This window comes from Pan troglodytes, chromosome 9 (genome assembly GCF_028858775.2).
Source record: "Pan troglodytes isolate AG18354 chromosome 9, NHGRI_mPanTro3-v2.0_pri, whole genome shotgun sequence".
In the NCBI taxonomy this organism is placed as follows: domain Eukaryota; kingdom Metazoa; phylum Chordata; class Mammalia; order Primates; family Hominidae; genus Pan; species Pan troglodytes.
The window spans coordinates 46,200,225-46,217,371 of record NC_072407.2 but is presented as its reverse complement, the minus strand read 5'-3'; the positions used below and the strand labels follow the sequence as shown (position 1 = coordinate 46,217,371).

Below are 17,147 nucleotides of genomic sequence, written 5' to 3'. Positions count from 1 at the left end.
TAAGTGTGAAGGAGGATGAAAGTCTGAAACCTGGAGGGTAAATGAATGTATAATAAAAAGACAAGAGGTTTTGGAGCCGGAAATAATTGAGTTCCAATCATAATTTTTCCATAATTGGTTGTGGATCTTAAGCAAGTAGTTCAACCGCTCTGAGCCTTGATTTCTTTGTCTGTAAAAGGAATGTGTATACTGGGGTTTTTGAAAAAGTAAAGGAGATGGCAACTTTAAATCACTAGGCAATAGTTGCTGCTGCTTTTCTACTTTTACATCATTAGACACATATTCCCTTCTTAGGAATATTCGTCTTTTATTTCTTAGAGCACCAAGACCTGTAAGTACCAAATAAATATGTCTCTAATGTTGGTATTAGAGACAATATGGTAAGATTCTCACTTCAGCTACGGTAATATAAAGGGGACGCAGGGTAGAATTCAAACAACTGGGTTTGGGAGCAGATTCTACCTAACTGTGTGACTTTAAGCAACTCTGCGGCCTCTCTGAGTCTCCTGTAATTTATGTGAAAAATATTGACTCCGATATATCCCACCCTGGACTATTTTAATGATAAAATGGATTAAAAAATGTAAAAGCATTTGATTTAAAGATAAGTTATATGAAATGCCATTTAAAATATCCAGTAAAGGCCAGGTATGGTGGCTCACACCTGTAATCCCAGCACTTTGGGAGGCTGTGGCGGGTGGATTACGAGGTCAGGAGATGGAGACCATCCTGGCTAACACGGTGAAACCCCACCTCTACTGAAAATACAAAAAATTAGCTGGGCGTGGTGGTGGGCGCCTGTAGTCCCAGCTACTCGGGAGGCTGAGGCAGGAGAATGACGTCAACCCGGGAGGCGGAGCTTGCAGTGAGCCGAGACTTTGCCACTGCACTCCAGCCTGGACGATAGAGAGAGACTCCATCTAAAAAAAAAAAAAAAAAAATCCAGGAAATAAACGATTAGAATACCTGAAGAACCAGGAATGAAGGCATTTTAACAGCTTTGCCAAGAATATTGATTTAAAATTGCTGCTTATAGGTTGTGCAACAGTGTACACATGCATGGAGGTTCTTGTTTTTTCTTCTTTTCTTTGAAGTCTGAAGACAAAAGAGACCAATAACCAAGGGGTAGTAGAAATCAAACCTCAAAATTAGAAGATAACACTAAGAAACGCAGTTAGGGAAACAACCGTGAGTCATAGACAGCTCCGCGCCTCTCCCGCAGGCTTCTGCTAATGCAGATGCACTCCTGGGCACTTTATGCAGAACATTTCATGACGAAAAAAGCTCCTATGTCAAATTGGTATTTTCTCTTTTCATAATTTGTTTTAATTTTGTTTTTTGTAGTTTTACAAAGTTTGTATTTTGTTTTATAATTATGTAACTATTTAGTTCAAGTTGAATCTATCAAAACAAGATATATTCAGAGAAATTTAGCTTCTGTTTCTGTCTCAACCCTGTTTTTTTCTGTTATTGGTAACGTTACAATTTTTAATTTTTTAACATAAGCCACTATAAATTATATATATTTTTCTTTTTTTAACTTTTGTTTTAAGTTAGGGGTACAAGTGCAGGTTTGCTATATAGATAAACTTGTGTCATGGGGGTTTGCTATACAGATTATTTCATCACCCGAGTCTTAAGCCTAGTATACATTAGTTATTTTTCCTGATCCTCCCCGTCCTCCCAACCTCCAACCTCTGACAGGCCCCAGAATATGTTCTTCCCCTCTATGTGTCCACGTGTTCTCACCATTAAGTTCCTTCTTATAAGTAAGAACATGAGGTATTGGATTTAGCTTTTAATTTTTCCGATTGTTTCTCAGATTTTTAGATTGATGTACTTGCATTGTCATTTTAATTTACTATCTCTGAAATTCATGCATTCATTTACTTTTCTGTTTGTTTTCAACAAAGATGCATCTGGTATTTACTATATGTACCTCATATGTGTTAGATATAAGAAGACCCATTAAATACTTTCAAGTTGGTTCCATTTATAAGGGTAGTCAGATGCATGAAGAAAGAATGACTAATGGCCAATAGTGAGCACAGAGTAAGAAACTTGGACAATACCAGGATGTCCTGGAAAGCATTCAGAAGAAAGTGATCCCTAAGTTGAGAACACAGAAGTAGTAGGTCAGGATGGTAATGCTGGAGGTTGTTAAAAAAAAATGCTTTCATGTCGTGTTTGAGGATCTGTAAATAATTTTACATAGGTAAAACAGTGTTGAGGTAGGGAGAAGAAGGGGAAGATAAATAGCAGGACAGAATGTGATTAATCATAAGCTTCTTTGGGGTGGATACTGTGATGTGTGACCCAGGCCTCCCTCCAGTGACTTCTTTTCCCAGTGTTGAGAGTGCTGTTGGCCAATAGCCTTCACTGTCAGTTCCTTCAAGGATTGAATCACTTATAGAGCCACCTTGTCCAAAGTCCTGGAGTAGCCCAAGTGGCCACCCAACTCGGGACTACTCTGAAGGGCCATTCTAGCTCCAGAGCTTCTAATGGAGTTGGCTGAGACTTCTCTGCATTCTACGTTAGGCTCAACTACTCCCTCTGCCCACTGTTACTCCTTTTCCCTCACTTTCAAAGGTTTGACCCCAAGGGCACTCAGCATGTTATAAGCATTGTTCAATTTATGGGATTTAGCTCATGTGGTCCAGCAACCCTCATTTTACAGATAGAAAATAGAGGCTGAGAAAGAAAATCTAAGTTTTGAAATAACTTTGAAAAAATTTTGAAATTCAGCTATTGGCTGAACAGGTTTTAGAATCTAGGTGGCTCATGCCTGTAATCCCAGCACTTTGGGACGCCAAGGTGGGTGGAACACCTGAGGTCAGGAGTTCGAGACTAGCCTGACCAACATGGTGAAACACCATCTCTACTAAAAGAAAAAATACACAAATTGACTGGGCATGTTGGCGGGTGCCTGTAATCCCAGCTACTCTGGAGGCTGAGGCAGGAGAATCGCTTGAACCTGGGAGGCAGAGGTTGTGGTGAGCTGAGATCCTGCCATTGCACTCCAGCCTGGGAGACAAGAGTGAAAAACTCCATCTCAAAAATAAATAAATAAATAAAATAAAAATAGAATCGAGGTACCTTGGCCCCCAGTTCAGTCTCTTGCTTATAATGCGAATATGTCCACTTGTTTGCAACTTCCATGATTTAAAACTAGAAAACTTTGCAAGTTAATGATATCTTACCTTGCCACTCTCATCTCTTATCACTTTTCCCCATACCTTCTGTGTTTTAGCCACAATAAACTCTTTTCAGTTATGTAAGTGTGGGTTATGGGTTTTTTCAGCTACAATTGTATATGTATAATTCTTTAGCTCAAAGTCTTATTCTTCTGCCCATTGGCTGCCTGGGTATACATCCGAAGTAAGATTTTATCCATGGAGGTTTTTTGTCTCCTTTGGGCAAAATTATATAAAGTTGCTAGCTTTATTGTATCCTCATAATGTACATAACTCTTGCAGAACATATTCTACCCTTTTATTTTCTTGCATATTTCCTTTTTAGGTTAAAAGCTTCAGAAAACATTCGAAGTTTTTCCTCATCTCTATTTGAACCACTTAGAACAAAAAATAAGGGGAAAAAGCTAATGAAAGAAATAATACATTTCCAAAGGCTTCTGGGCATATAAGCTCCCTCAAAATAATTAATGATTGTGTTGATAGTAGTAGTAGAAATTACAGTAATAATGAATATCTGGAAAAGCATAACAACATTAAAGAACTTTGACAAATATTTTGTACTGTTAAGAAATATTATCTAAAATGAGGAAAAATGCACTAAAGGATGACTCTATGTCTTTTCAAAATTTTACTGGAGTATTGTCTAACTGGTCTGCTTAAGGATTACTTAGTTCTCTAGCTTAATGCACTTTTGATTGACATACTATTTTCTATTGATTAGAACCATGGCTCTGTAAAATTATATGTTTTGAGATGCATTTTTCTGGTAGGCATGCAAATTACTTCTGTTCAGTAGAAATGATAACTGTAAAAGTTATGGATTTATTCTCCCTGTAGTATTTTTTTTCCAACTTTTTTTTAGGTTCAGTAGGTACATGTGCAGGTTTGTTAAATGAGTAAATCCACGTTGTTGGAGTTTGGTGTACAAACGACTTTGTCACCCAGGTGGTGAGCATAGTATCCAGTAGGTAGTTTTTCAACCCTTACCCTCCTTCCATCCTCCCCCTCAAGTAAGCTCTGGTGTTTATTGTTCACATCTTTGTGTCCTTGTGTACTGCTCCCACTTATAAGTGAGAATGTATGGTATTTGGTTTTCTGTTTCTGCATTAACTCACTTAGGATAATGGCCTCCAGCTGTATCCATGTTGCTGCAAAGGACGTAATTTTATTTTTAATGGCTGCATAGTATTCCATGGTGTATATGTACCACATTTTATTTATCCACTTCACTGTCAGTGGGCATCTAGGATGATTCCATGTCTTTGCTATTGTGAATAGTGCTGTGATGAAAATTGAATGTGTATGTCTTTTTGGTAGAATGATTTATATTCCTTTGGGTACATACCCAGTAATGGGGTGTTGCTTTGAGTGATAGTTCTGTTTTAAGTTCTTTGAGAAATCTCCAAACTGCCTTCCACAGGGGCTGAACTACTTTACATTCCTACCAGCTCTATATAAGCATTCCCTTTTTTTTCCCACAATCTAACCAACATCTGTTATTTTTGACTTTTTTTTTTTCAACTTTTATTTTAAGGTCTGGCATGCATGTGTATGTTCATTGCAGCAATACTTACAATAACAAAGACATGGAATCAACCCAAATGCCCATCAATGATAAACTGGATGAAGAAAATGTGATACATATACACAGTAGAATACTATGCAGCCATAAAAAGGAATGAGATCATGTCCTTTGCATGGATGTGGATGGAGCTGGAAGCCATTATCCTTAGCAAACTAACACAGGAACAGAAAACCAAACTCCACATTTTCTCACTTATAAGTGCAAGCTGAACGGTGAGAACATGTGGATGCATGGTGGGGTGGGGAAGCAACACACACTGGGGCCTGTTCGGGGGGAGGCAGGGAGAGTATCGGGAAGAATAGCTAATGCATCCTGGGTTTAATAACTAGGGGATGGGTTGATCTGTGCAGCAAACGACCGTGGCACTCGTTTCCTATGTAACAAACTTGCGCATCATGCACATGTAATCTCTGCAGTAATCTTACTTCAGCAATGTTTTTCAGTGTCTGTATTTCCTTATTTTCTCTAAGTCTCCTTCGAGCAAGCTTTACAATATTCTGCTACTCACCCTATTTATGAGTTAAATAAACCTTTGACATGTGCTCACTATATGTTTGTATAAAAGCCATGTTTTTCATTTCTTTCAAGTCCAAGTTTCTTGACTTCAGAACTTGTGCTGTGAACAAGAGAATCTTAGCTCTGATGGGGAATGTGTCAAATGGTGAGAAGGAAGTTCTCAGAAGGGAGGTGTAAGAGTGTTGAAAAATACATGTTGTGGAGTGTGTAGTTTTGCCAGTCATTGGTCCTGATAAATAACCTAAGAAATGTTTCAGAGTTACTTTCTCTCCATTGTCTGTAAATTTTAAGTTTTCCACCACTACCTTGGTGCTGAAACTTACCAATTTTCTATACCCATTCTAACAAGGAATCTTGGCAAGCATGAGTGTTAACAGGAATGTAAGAAAAGAGAGGGAGAAAAAGAAAGAGAAAGGAAGGCCTATGGTCTGACTCCCCTAATAATGTTGTATTTCTATCGCTCTTACTGTTTTTCCCTATGGGATATTTCTGTGAATGACATAGAAAACAAGTTAGTGTTTTGTAAGAGAGATTTGTTGATGATGTGCTGGGGTAGCACTGACAGAGAGATCCTAAATCAATTCAGCGTCTTTTTTTCTTTCTTTTGAGAAATGATGCCTTTATGATATTAGCTCTGTTACTTGAGAAAAACAGATCTGTGTGATTTATTTTATTAGACCTTTGATCTGACTGCAGAGATTTATGTTTGTTAAACTTATTCCCTGGGGATGAAGGTTAGACTACAAAAGAAGTCTAAGATGTTTATGTAATTAATATTAGATAAGTGTTACATGCCTTTAGAAACATGGAAATAACTTTTCTTTCCAAGTAACCCAACATAATTTCACATCATTTCACATGCATTTCATTAGTATCCACTACGTAGAAGGTGCTACAGAGAGCATCAACTTCATGCCTTGTGCCTCATGAGCCTTATGAGGTATTTTAAAGATGGCATTTCATTTAATCTGGAGAGCAATATCCTGAAATAGTGGGGAGCAATTCCAGTTGAGCAATGATGGAACTAAGACTTAGAGTGTTTAAATACCATACACAGGATTATAAAACTGGGAAGTGATTACACTGACATGCATGTATCTGCTACCAAGCCTGGTAAGGCTCACATCTCCCTCTTCTGTGAACTAAGAATTGGGAGGAAAGCCCGTGGAGAGGAGAATGAAGGGGAATGTGTCATCCTAACATATCATATTAGCTGAAATTAACTAATGAAAAAACATGGTGAAAGGTTGTATTCTTACATCCTGATCTGTCTCCAAACAAAACTAGGTTCCTTCTGTGTATTAATAGATACTTACATAATGATCATCTATTTTCTATTTTCTCTCTCATTGTGCATAGCTGAAATGCCAAATATGTGCCAGCCAATGTGAAATAATGGAAGTTATGTAGAAGAAGTTCAGAGAAAGAATAAGGAAGTAATTTGGAAGAAAATATGAAAACAATATAACCCAAATGCATTGGAAATAAAGGGTAGAGAGGAATATGCCAGCAAAATTATAACCCAAACAAATATGCTATAGCAATATTAATAATAGATAAAATAAAACTAAAAGGAAATGTATTTGCACAAGGAACAATATTTTATACTGACAAAAGGAATGCCTAGTTTATCATCAAAATGATCTGAAACTTAATATAAGATCAAATAAACCTAAAGAAACAAATACGGGACACATGAAGATAAATTAACAGATACAGTGAGGGATTAAACACACACTCCTTGGGAACCTGATCAAGCAGAAAACAATATCACTAAACAGATATGTAATTTCAATTTCATAATTAGTAGTATGATATAAAAGATGTAGAAACTACTCCCTAATACCCTCCACCCCCAAATGCTGACATATGTGAATGAAATCAGTGTAGTGCTGATACAATAATAGACTCCATTTGGAACAAAGTAGAGAACTGAGAACCAACATGTATCAGGAAACTTGCTATATAATGGCAGCAATCCAACAGTTTAAAGGGGAACAGGTATATTTAAATACTGGTGCTAGGAAATTTGGCTTTCAATTTTGGAAAAATAATTAAATTGGTACTTACTTTACATATGAGAAAAATACATATATTTCAGATGGGTTAAAAATCAGAGCACGGAAAATGAGACAAACAAAGAAGCCAGAACCTTATAAACTTTTAGAAAGATTTGGAACAGAACTTATGTTTGACTTCAGATATGAAAGCATTCATTGAATAACAAGCAGAAAGCGTAGAGCATGAAAGAAAGGATTTACAGATTCGATTACTCAATTTTGGATAACATATTTGCAAACCTTTAACAGGCAAAACATTGGTATTTAGAACATGTAGTGCAAATAAATAATAGCAAACAGCTCAATAGAAAAGCACAAGTTATTTAAACAAGAAATACACAGAAGGGCTAAAAAATAGTTCAATAAATGTATGAAAAATATTCAAACTTACTGGAAATAAGATAAAAATATGAGAGGCGGTTTTTCATCTAGTTTATCAAAAATATACATTTATGATTATTTGGGTATTGAGGAGGATGTTGAGAAACAGCAACTCACACTACAGGTAAAGTGCAAACCACGGAGACAGCAAATGAAGTACAGTATATGTGGTGCAGTAGGCTGAAGAATTGTCCACCAAACAATATCCACATTCTATTTTCAAGAACCTAGGAATGTTACCTTACATGGCATGAGGGACTTGGATGTGATTACTTTAAAAATTTTGATGTGGAAACATTCTTCTGGATCATCTGAGTAAGGCTGATACAATCACAGGAGTCTTTTAATCCTATGCATTTCCCTAGATATCTATGGGAATTATATAGAAAATCCTGTAAAATTGTTTATTTTAACAAACTCATTTTCTTAAAGTTCTAGAGCCCAAAAGTTTAAAATCAGTTTCTCTGAACTAAGAACAAAGTGTTGGTAGGGCTGGTTCCTCGTGGAGGCTCTCGGGGAAAATCTGTTTCCATGCCTTTTTCAGCTTCTATAGGGCCACCTGCCTTGCTGGCTCATGACCTCTGCTTCACACCATTCCAACCCCCTGCCCCCATTGTTACCTCTCCTACTTTCTTCTTTGACTTCTTGCCTCCTTCCTTTTGCTAAGCAGATCAAAGAGACTGTCACAGTTCCTTCAGCCTGCTATAACAAAATACCTTAGACTAGGCAATTTGTAAACAATAGCAATTTAATGCTCAATTAATAGCAGTTCTGGAGGCTGAGAACTCCGAGATCAAGGATCCAGAGGTTGAGGGGCTGGTGAGGGCCCATTCCTTGTAGATAGATGGTCTCTTCTTGTGTCTTCACATGGTTGGGGGTGGTGGCCACGCTCCCGCTGGTCTCTTTTATAAGGGCATTAATCCTATTTGCCAGGGCTTTACCCTCATGACCTAGTCACCTTTTGAAGGCCCCAGCTCTGAATACCAACACATTGTGGATTAGATTTTAACACATGAATTTTGGAAGTATACAACATTCAGACCATAGCAGGGATAATGTATGTACATGTAACTATCCATGACTGGCTTATAGTAGAAAATTTAAAAATGTTGCCATTAGTGTTTCTGTATTATCTCTACATTTCCCCTATGATAAAGGAGGGAAGAAAAACAGTTCATTCACACAACAAATAAGGATAGAAATGAAGGGTATGGAATGGAAAAGTACCATATCTAGAGTGAATAAACTTTATATATATAGGACTGGTATATGTGTGTGTGTGTGTAGACATGAGTGTGTGTCTATATATATATATATATATATAGACACACACACATCTAGTATATATACATAACACACAATCTCTGTCACTCTCTCTATATAGTTGTACATATGCACTAAGCAAACTTGTAAAGGAATTAAAATTTTAGAGGAATTTAAAATTTTAGGTGTACATTGGAATAGGCCAAGGGGATAGAGATTCTTGAGCATTCTTCTATCTCCTTTGCAGCTATTCCTAATAAAAAGAAAATAAAATCTAGGCAAATCTTTGACACATTTATTGACCAGAAGGGTGGTTGTCTATGTTAAAATTAAAATCTTCTGGCTCATTTTCCTTTTCCATGCATGTGTCCTGGGTAATAAGATGATCTATAAATTTGGTCTTTATCATCTAAACCAAGACACCTTTAAAAGGAAAAGAAGCACGATTAAAAATTATAGTGAGCAACAATTGAAACTGGGATTATCTCAGGTATATCCGAATATATAGTCACCATATCTATGTGAAGATATTTGTATTTTTTTGCATGTGCCCAACTTATACCTGTCTTTCACAAAGGCTAACTGTCCAGCTTTCTTTTTTTCTTCTGATGTCCATTTATTCCCCTTGATTGTTGTAATGTATTGATATTTGTGTATATACCCAGAAGAAAGGATAGAACCTCTAGACCTGGACTCTATCCTGGCTTACCAAAATGTTCTTCATAGGACAACCTAGATAATGATAGAGTGCTTCTATTGCCCTCAACCCTATATATTCCTATTTTGAGAACACCATAGGGACACAGATAATTTATTCTGTACTGCATAGAATAAATGCAAATATCTCTTGCTCTCCTGACCTCAAATGGCATCTGAATACCATGGAAACCATTCATTTCAACCTATCAGAATAGGCGCTAAGCTTTCCCACTAAATATTAGAACATGTAACTTAAGTCTAAATATTGCTCCATGTCTCTCCTTTATTTTATATGTGTGTATACTATACATAATTATATTTGTAAACACATATATAATAGGTATATGCATGCATGTATACATGCATGTGTGTATGTATGGGGATGGATCATCTTCCTGTTCATTGCAATATTTTTTTTTTATTTTTCCTGCTTGAATTATTCTCAATGGTTCATTTATCCATCTATCCACCCGTACATCCATTTATGGTATGAACAAATTTTATCTTCTTTTCTTTCACTCTGGCAAAGATCATATTTTTAACATCATTTTTACTTCTCCACAGACATTTTCATTTAGAAAGATACTGCTAGCAATTACTTTAGAAAGATGGTGTGACAGAAACAACAAAGTCGAGACAGTTACTACTTAAGACATGTGACTGAATTCCTGAGGTGCTAGAATCTGATTCGCGGTATCTGATTCCCTTTCTAAAATGGTAAGAGGAATTTTGTTGTTTTCTTGTTTTTGGCTGTCTGTTTTTGAAAGGGAAAGAATATCTCACATCATCCTGTTCTGATCAATAACATAATAAAATCACATTTCTGAAAACTTCAAAGGTTGTATTAAATACTTCTTTCCAGCAGATTCCTATGTGTTTTTAATTCTTCCAGAATACTTACTGAATGCTTTATATAGACCAGCAGCTTCTTCAGCACTATAGTAACAACAGGAACTGAATAGATTCCACCTGTGCCCTCAAGGAACCAGGAGTTCAGTGGAGATGAGAGAAAAATCAATAGAAAATAGTAACTTAGATGTGGGCTAGAGAAGAAGTACCTAACCAAAGATGGGTTAGGGAATGCAGAGGTTAGAGAAAGATTTCTTGAGAATTTCCTGCCTTTGTTTTTGAAGGAAAGGTCTCAGTCTTAGTGGACAGTAAACAAGAAAGCAAGCAAGCAAACCAACCTTCCATGGTCATAGTACGTGTTAGTCTGTACTCACAAAGGGTTAGAAAACCAGCTCACATAGTATGTGTTTCCTCCCACTAAATATTTTTTTGCTTAGATACAAATTACTCTTTCAAATCTGAGGTTGGATTATAGGTCCCTGCATCATGCTCTTTGTCAAAGAAGCCCCAGAGACACAGCTGTAGCCCTGCAGATCTCCCTAGTCCATTGATTGCCCTTTCAGCACCAGCACACTCTGGAAGGGATGAGAAGTTACATTATTCTATGGTAATTAGTCAGTTTTCCTTAGGGCAGGTGGGGGTGGGAGGGTCTTTGATTCCTATTTTCAGATGTATTCAGGACTGTAAACTCTAAGGGACAATATGCGATTGGATTTTCCTACTCAGGTTTGGCCTCTTGAGCTTGGCTTCATCCAAGGCTACTTTAGGATAATGTTTCCTACTTATGTGAAGAGCCATATGTCCCTGACAGGATTAAAACTTAGTAGTATGGGCTGGGTGCAGTGGCTTGCACCTGTGATCTCAGCACTTTGGGAGGCCAAGGTGGGTGGATCACCAGAAGTCAGGAGTTTGAGACCAGCCTGGTCAACATGGCGAAACCTGCTCTTTATTAAAAATACGAAAAATAGCCGGGTGTGGTGATGGGCACCTGTAATCACAGCTACTTGGGAGGCTAAGGCAGGAGAATCGCTTGAACCCTGGAGGCGGAGGTTGCAGTGAGCTGAGATCATGTCATTGCACTCCAGTCTGGGTGGCAGAGACTCCATCTCAAAAAAACACAAACAAACAAACAAACAAACAAAAAACCACCTTACTAGTATAAGCTCTAGAAAACAAACACAATGTGAAACTATTTTTTCAAGCAGCAGAGGGGCTCCAAATCCCCACTGGTCTTCTGCACAGATTTGTTTTTTATTAAATATATATTACTGTAAAATATACAATAATAACCAATATTTTGCACTCTAATTTGCAATATTCACAGAGCTTCCATCTCAGTGATTTCATGTGACATTTCATAGAACCCTGGGAATAAGTATTTCCTACCGCATTTTCCAACTGAGGAGATTGGAGCTCATAGAAAACAACAAACAACCAAACAGCCTAATTCCCATAGCAATTTTGTGGTCAACATCTTGAATCTTGGACCCAGGTTCTTTTGAGTCTGCATCCCTCTTCAGTTAGATATGTCTTTGGTGTAATCCATAATAAGCTAAATAGTAATGATAATTTTATTAGATTATTTTAGTTTATCCTTGAAAGATAATCAAATAAATTTCAGAAAATTTATAATTCTTTTCTTCTCATGATCTTCACTGTGTAAATGTGGCCACTGATAACATATCATTTTCAGTATTTTCAAAGCCTTTGGAAGGCATAATCTGCTTTTCTTTATTATTTTAGCATATCTTGTCCCAGCACCAAAGCTCCTGTGCAGTTTGTATATACACATATAGACAGTGATGTTATTGTTTCTGTGGCAATAGGATTCTCAATGAGAGAGGAAATTAAAAAGCAACAGGTGATGAAAACAAAATGATTACATCTTCTCTGGGCATAAACACTGGCAACACCTGATAATCTTGAAAGACATTTAGTTCTGTCCAATAAATATTTGTAACTGTCCAACCAAACCATTTTTCATTATTGCTGAAGTAGACGTGACCAGATTTTACATGTAAGTAAATTTGATGCTTGTTAAGAAAATGAATTAGGAAGGTCTGGAAAGGTTACAGAAAGCTATTCTAATTGGCTTTGTTTGGGTTCCTCTTAAAGCTGTAGGACACCCTTTTGCAGCTTCCTTCTGAAAATGTGGCCTCTGGAACTCTCAAAAGCTGCTTCATTATAGCCCAAAGGGGAAACCAGCCACTCAGCTTGGCATTTTTATTTGAAAACAGGAAAAATCATTACTACGGAAAGCTAACAGACTAGAACCTGGGCTCTCTGATTCTCAAAAGCAAACAAACATTCAGGTTCCTTATGAAGTATGCTCCTATTAAGCAACCTCTCTGAACTGGCAGGGAGTCTAGTCTCAGCACCAAATGTTGGCATAACATTTGTAGTTTATTGCTTTGCCTTCTGATATCATAATTCTCCAATGGTTGTAATGAATTAATATCTCACTGTTTCTATGGTTTGTCAGCAGGAGATAGAAGTTCATGAAGCAGAAGCACAACAGGTGGTGGTTTGTCCTTTAAGCAAGTACTCAATAGTTAAGGCTGATCTCTTTGACTCTTCACTGGGAGCAGAAAAAGAAGTACTCTGTTGCATGTTCTTTCTGTATCCTATTTTATTTTACTAGTCATAGCAAAGTTTAGTAGTGGTTTTTAGTATTCTTGTTTTAGAGATGAAGACACTGAGGTTCGGAGAGTGTCACTGAGGTTTAGGTTATATAACTAATGTCACCCAGCCAAAGACAAGGCTGAACGTTGAACTCTAGTCTTTGTCATTCTTAGGTCCGTGTGTCTTCTTAGTGCAGGAAATAACTGTAATAAACCTAATTCTTACATCAGGCTCTGTTCAGTGACTCCTTCTGGCACTTATATACTTTATTGCAGTTAAAATAGGCAACATATGTGTCCTTCTATCAGTTATTTGTGTTTAGGAGGATGTTAAATATAATGTTCAACTGTTTGAATGGAATGAAATTGATTAGTTCACTCAAGTAGCCAGGAAAACCAAGACTTTTTCAGTAGAGAAAAGAAAGAGGGGCTGGGCGCGGTGGCTCATGCCTCTAATCCCAGCACTTTGGGAGGCCGAGGCAGGTGGAACACCTGAGGTCAGGAGTTCAATATCAGCCTGAACAACACGGTGAAACCCCGTCTCTACTAAAAATACAAAAAGCAGCCGGGCATGGTGGTGTGCCCCTATAATCCCAGCTACTCAGGAGGCTGAGGCAGGAGAAACACTTGAACCTGGGAGGCAGAGGTTGCAGTGAGTTGAGATGGCGCCACTGTACTCCAGCCTGGGCAACAGAGCAAATATTTTTTCAGCAAATATTTATTGAGAACTTTTATATTCCAGAGAGAGATGCTGAAGATGGAAGAATGGACACAATAGCATTTGCTATCCCTTCGTATGTCTTGAGATCTAGTACAAAGATTCTGGGACAAGAATATTCGTGCTTTGTTTAGGGAACAGCAAGAGAAGTCACAGTTACTGGAGCAGAGTGACAGATAAAGGGAGAGGTAAGAAAACAGGTATAAAGGGAGTGAGAGACCAGCTCATGGTAAGGATTTTTTTTTTTTTTCACTTTCAGTACTTACCATTTTATTCTTCCTGTTTATCTTCAACTTCATACCCTTAACCAATATCTTCCCATTCACTCCAACCCCAAGTCTTTGGTAAAAATTCAAAATTTAATTCTAACTGATGGAGGGAAGCAATGGATATTTTGTGCAGAAAATGGATGCAAACTCTCTGGCTGCTGAACAGAAAATAAAATGACAGAATGAAAGAGTAGAATCAGAAAGACAATATATGGAATTTGCTATTGTCCAGGTGGAAAATGATGGTAGTGTGATTGGGTGGAGATGAAGGTGTTGAGAAGTCGTTGGATCAGGGAAATCTTTTGAGGTTAGATCCTACAGGATTTTTGATTCTACCCCAGAAATAATGATTAAGACTTTTGGCAATAACAAGTAGGTGAATTGTGGTCTTATTTGCCAATATTGGGGAACAAAAATTTGGGGAAAATCATTTTTTTAAGTTGACATTTGTATTAGATATCCAGGTAGTAATGTCCATGTGCCATCTGGAATTCAGGGGGAAATTGAGGGTTGCAGTTATACATGGGAGTTGTCAGATATATCTGATCTTCCACCTTGAGGACTATCTTCCACCTTGAGTGCAAAAGTATGTAAAAACATATATTCCTTGTATATTTTTACCCTGTATCTTATCTACTTAGCTCTTTTTTATTATTCAGGTATTTGCTTAACTGTCATCTTTTTAGAAAGGTCTTCCTTGGCTGCACTATACAACGTGGCCTTCTTTATCCACTTCGTCATATAACCCTGTTTGAGTTTATCTATCCAGCTGTCTAGCTAGCTATCTCCCTATTTTCTATTATCTATCATTTTATATTTATTTATCATTGTTATTTTATTTTATTTATTTATTTATTTTTTGAGACCGAGTCTCGCTCTGTCCCCCAGGCTACAGTGCAGTGGCGCAATCTCGGCTCACTGCAAGCTCCGCCTCCCGAGTTCACGCCATTCTCCTGCCTCAGCCTCCCGAGTAGCTGGGACTACAGGCGCCCGCCAACACGCCTGGCTGATTTTTTGTATTTTTAGTAGAGATGGGGTTTCACCATGTTAGCCAGGATGGTCTTGATCTCCTGACCTCGTGGTCCACCCGTCTCGGCCTCCCAAAGTGCTGGGATTACAGGCATGAGCCACTGTTGTGAACTTCTCTGCAAAGCACTACGTACCACAAATTTTGTTTTGATAATTTGCTTTCTGGTTGGTTATCTAAACTCCCACAAAAATGAGTTCTATGAAGCCATAGACCATGCCTGTCTTATTTAGTGTTGCATTGCCGGTGCCTAGCATAGGTCCTACAATAGTAAATGCACACTCAATATATGTTTACTAATTGAGCATTGTTGAGCTCTGCTGATGGTTCACACTTCAAGTCCTTGACTCCAGACACTCGCTATGCCAGTTCAGAAAAGCGGGTACTGCATAAGTGGCTTGAAGTTTACCTGCTACCAAAGTATAGAATGGTCCATTTAATTTGAGGCTGGTATCTTTTGAGGCTTTCCTGGGACAAGGGGACCTCTGTGAAAATCCTCCCACCTCTTTTTAAGGCTAACAACAAGCACCTCATTTGCCTAGGCTTACTTCACAGTGTCTGCGGTCTGTCTGTAAGATAGTGATGTAAATAGACAGTAACAATAGAATGTGATAATGGCTACCATAGTGGCTTTCACTCAGTATTTTTGGAAGGTGGGGCAGAGAACATTCCTACCTGTAACTGGGGTTTCTACTATGACTCACAGGGCAAGTAATGCTTTAGCTAAGCCTTGAATGTTGAGAAGTTTAGCAGGTGAAATTGATCTAACATAGTTCAAAACGTGAATTCTGTGCCAAAAGCATATAAATTCAAATCTCAGATCTTCTATGTATAATGTGTAGTCTAGTTCGAGTCACCTGAATTCTCTGGGTCTCTTTTCTCATCCATAACAAGGGAATAAAAATACCTACTTTGTAGGGTTTGAGTAAACATTTCAGATGTTAGACAGATAGGCTCTAACACTTTGGCTGGTGCATAAAACCTAAATACAGTAGCAATGTGGTTGTCATCAATGAAAAAAATATCAAAGAATAGTTACTTCTGTATAAGCCTTAATTACCTAATACAGTAGTACATTCCTCAATGCAGAGAGATGCTTCCTTCTTCTGTTTAGCACATAGAAGATTTACCTAATATACTTTGCTTTGAATTCCCAGCCTGCTCTCTTAAATTTATTTCACTGTGGAAATAGCAAATATTTTGAAGTCATAATGAACTATATGCAAACAAAGTATTTCCATCACTTCTTATCTGTGGGATCCTGAACAAGATGCTAAACTTTCTAAACTTCAGATTTCTTATTTGTTAGCTGGAAATAATAATAGTTCATGGCCTTGTTTTGTGAAATTAGATATTCTATAAAATTTGCTAACATAGTACTTAGCACATAATACTTGCTTTCTATATGGTATATGAGTAGTATAGCAGCTTTAGTAATAATAGTAGTAACAGTTGCATTGCGATGGAAGGTTTAACATCAGTCATTCTATATCCTTATCTGTCCAGCAAGAAGTATGTACAGATTCATTGTGGTATAGACTTATAGTGCTTACTCAAATCTTATGCTTTTTCCTTCTGCATTTCTGAAGTAGTATTACAGTTTCCCACACCCTTGCAATTAGGCAGGGAAAAGTGCTAGCTTTTGTGAGTAAACTGTGCACAGAATCTATGTGTTTCATATATAGGCAAGAGGACAAAAGAGCCAGTAGGTGGCCCTCCAATTCTCTCTTCCCCTGCTGTTGTGACCACTAAAGTCTTTTTGCAGATACAGTAACTACAAAAATATGGAAGCATTATCAGCTTAGATTCTGAGTAGAACAGAACTCTAGCTAATCTCTGAGGTTTATTTGAGAAAGAAACACATTTTCAGTGTACGAAATTTAGGGATGTTTGTCACTGCTGCTTTTCCATTTATCTATTATAAGCTGACTAATACACCCAAGTAGTAGTAAATATGGATTCTCA

At 37.5% G+C, this 17,147-nt stretch overlaps 1 long non-coding RNA gene across 1 annotated transcript in view; it reads left to right on the top strand.

The window, feature by feature from the left end:
* LOC104008471 (uncharacterized) overlaps positions 1 to 14,212 on the top strand; it is a 66,039-nt gene extending 51,827 nt beyond the window's left edge. The window contains exons 5-6 of the long non-coding RNA XR_683068.5: positions 13,033 to 13,143; positions 13,911 to 14,212. This is a non-coding gene — a long non-coding RNA (uncharacterized LOC104008471). The remainder of the gene's footprint in view (positions 1 to 13,032; positions 13,144 to 13,910) is intronic.
* Positions 14,213 to 17,147: the final 2,935 nt, after the last annotated feature.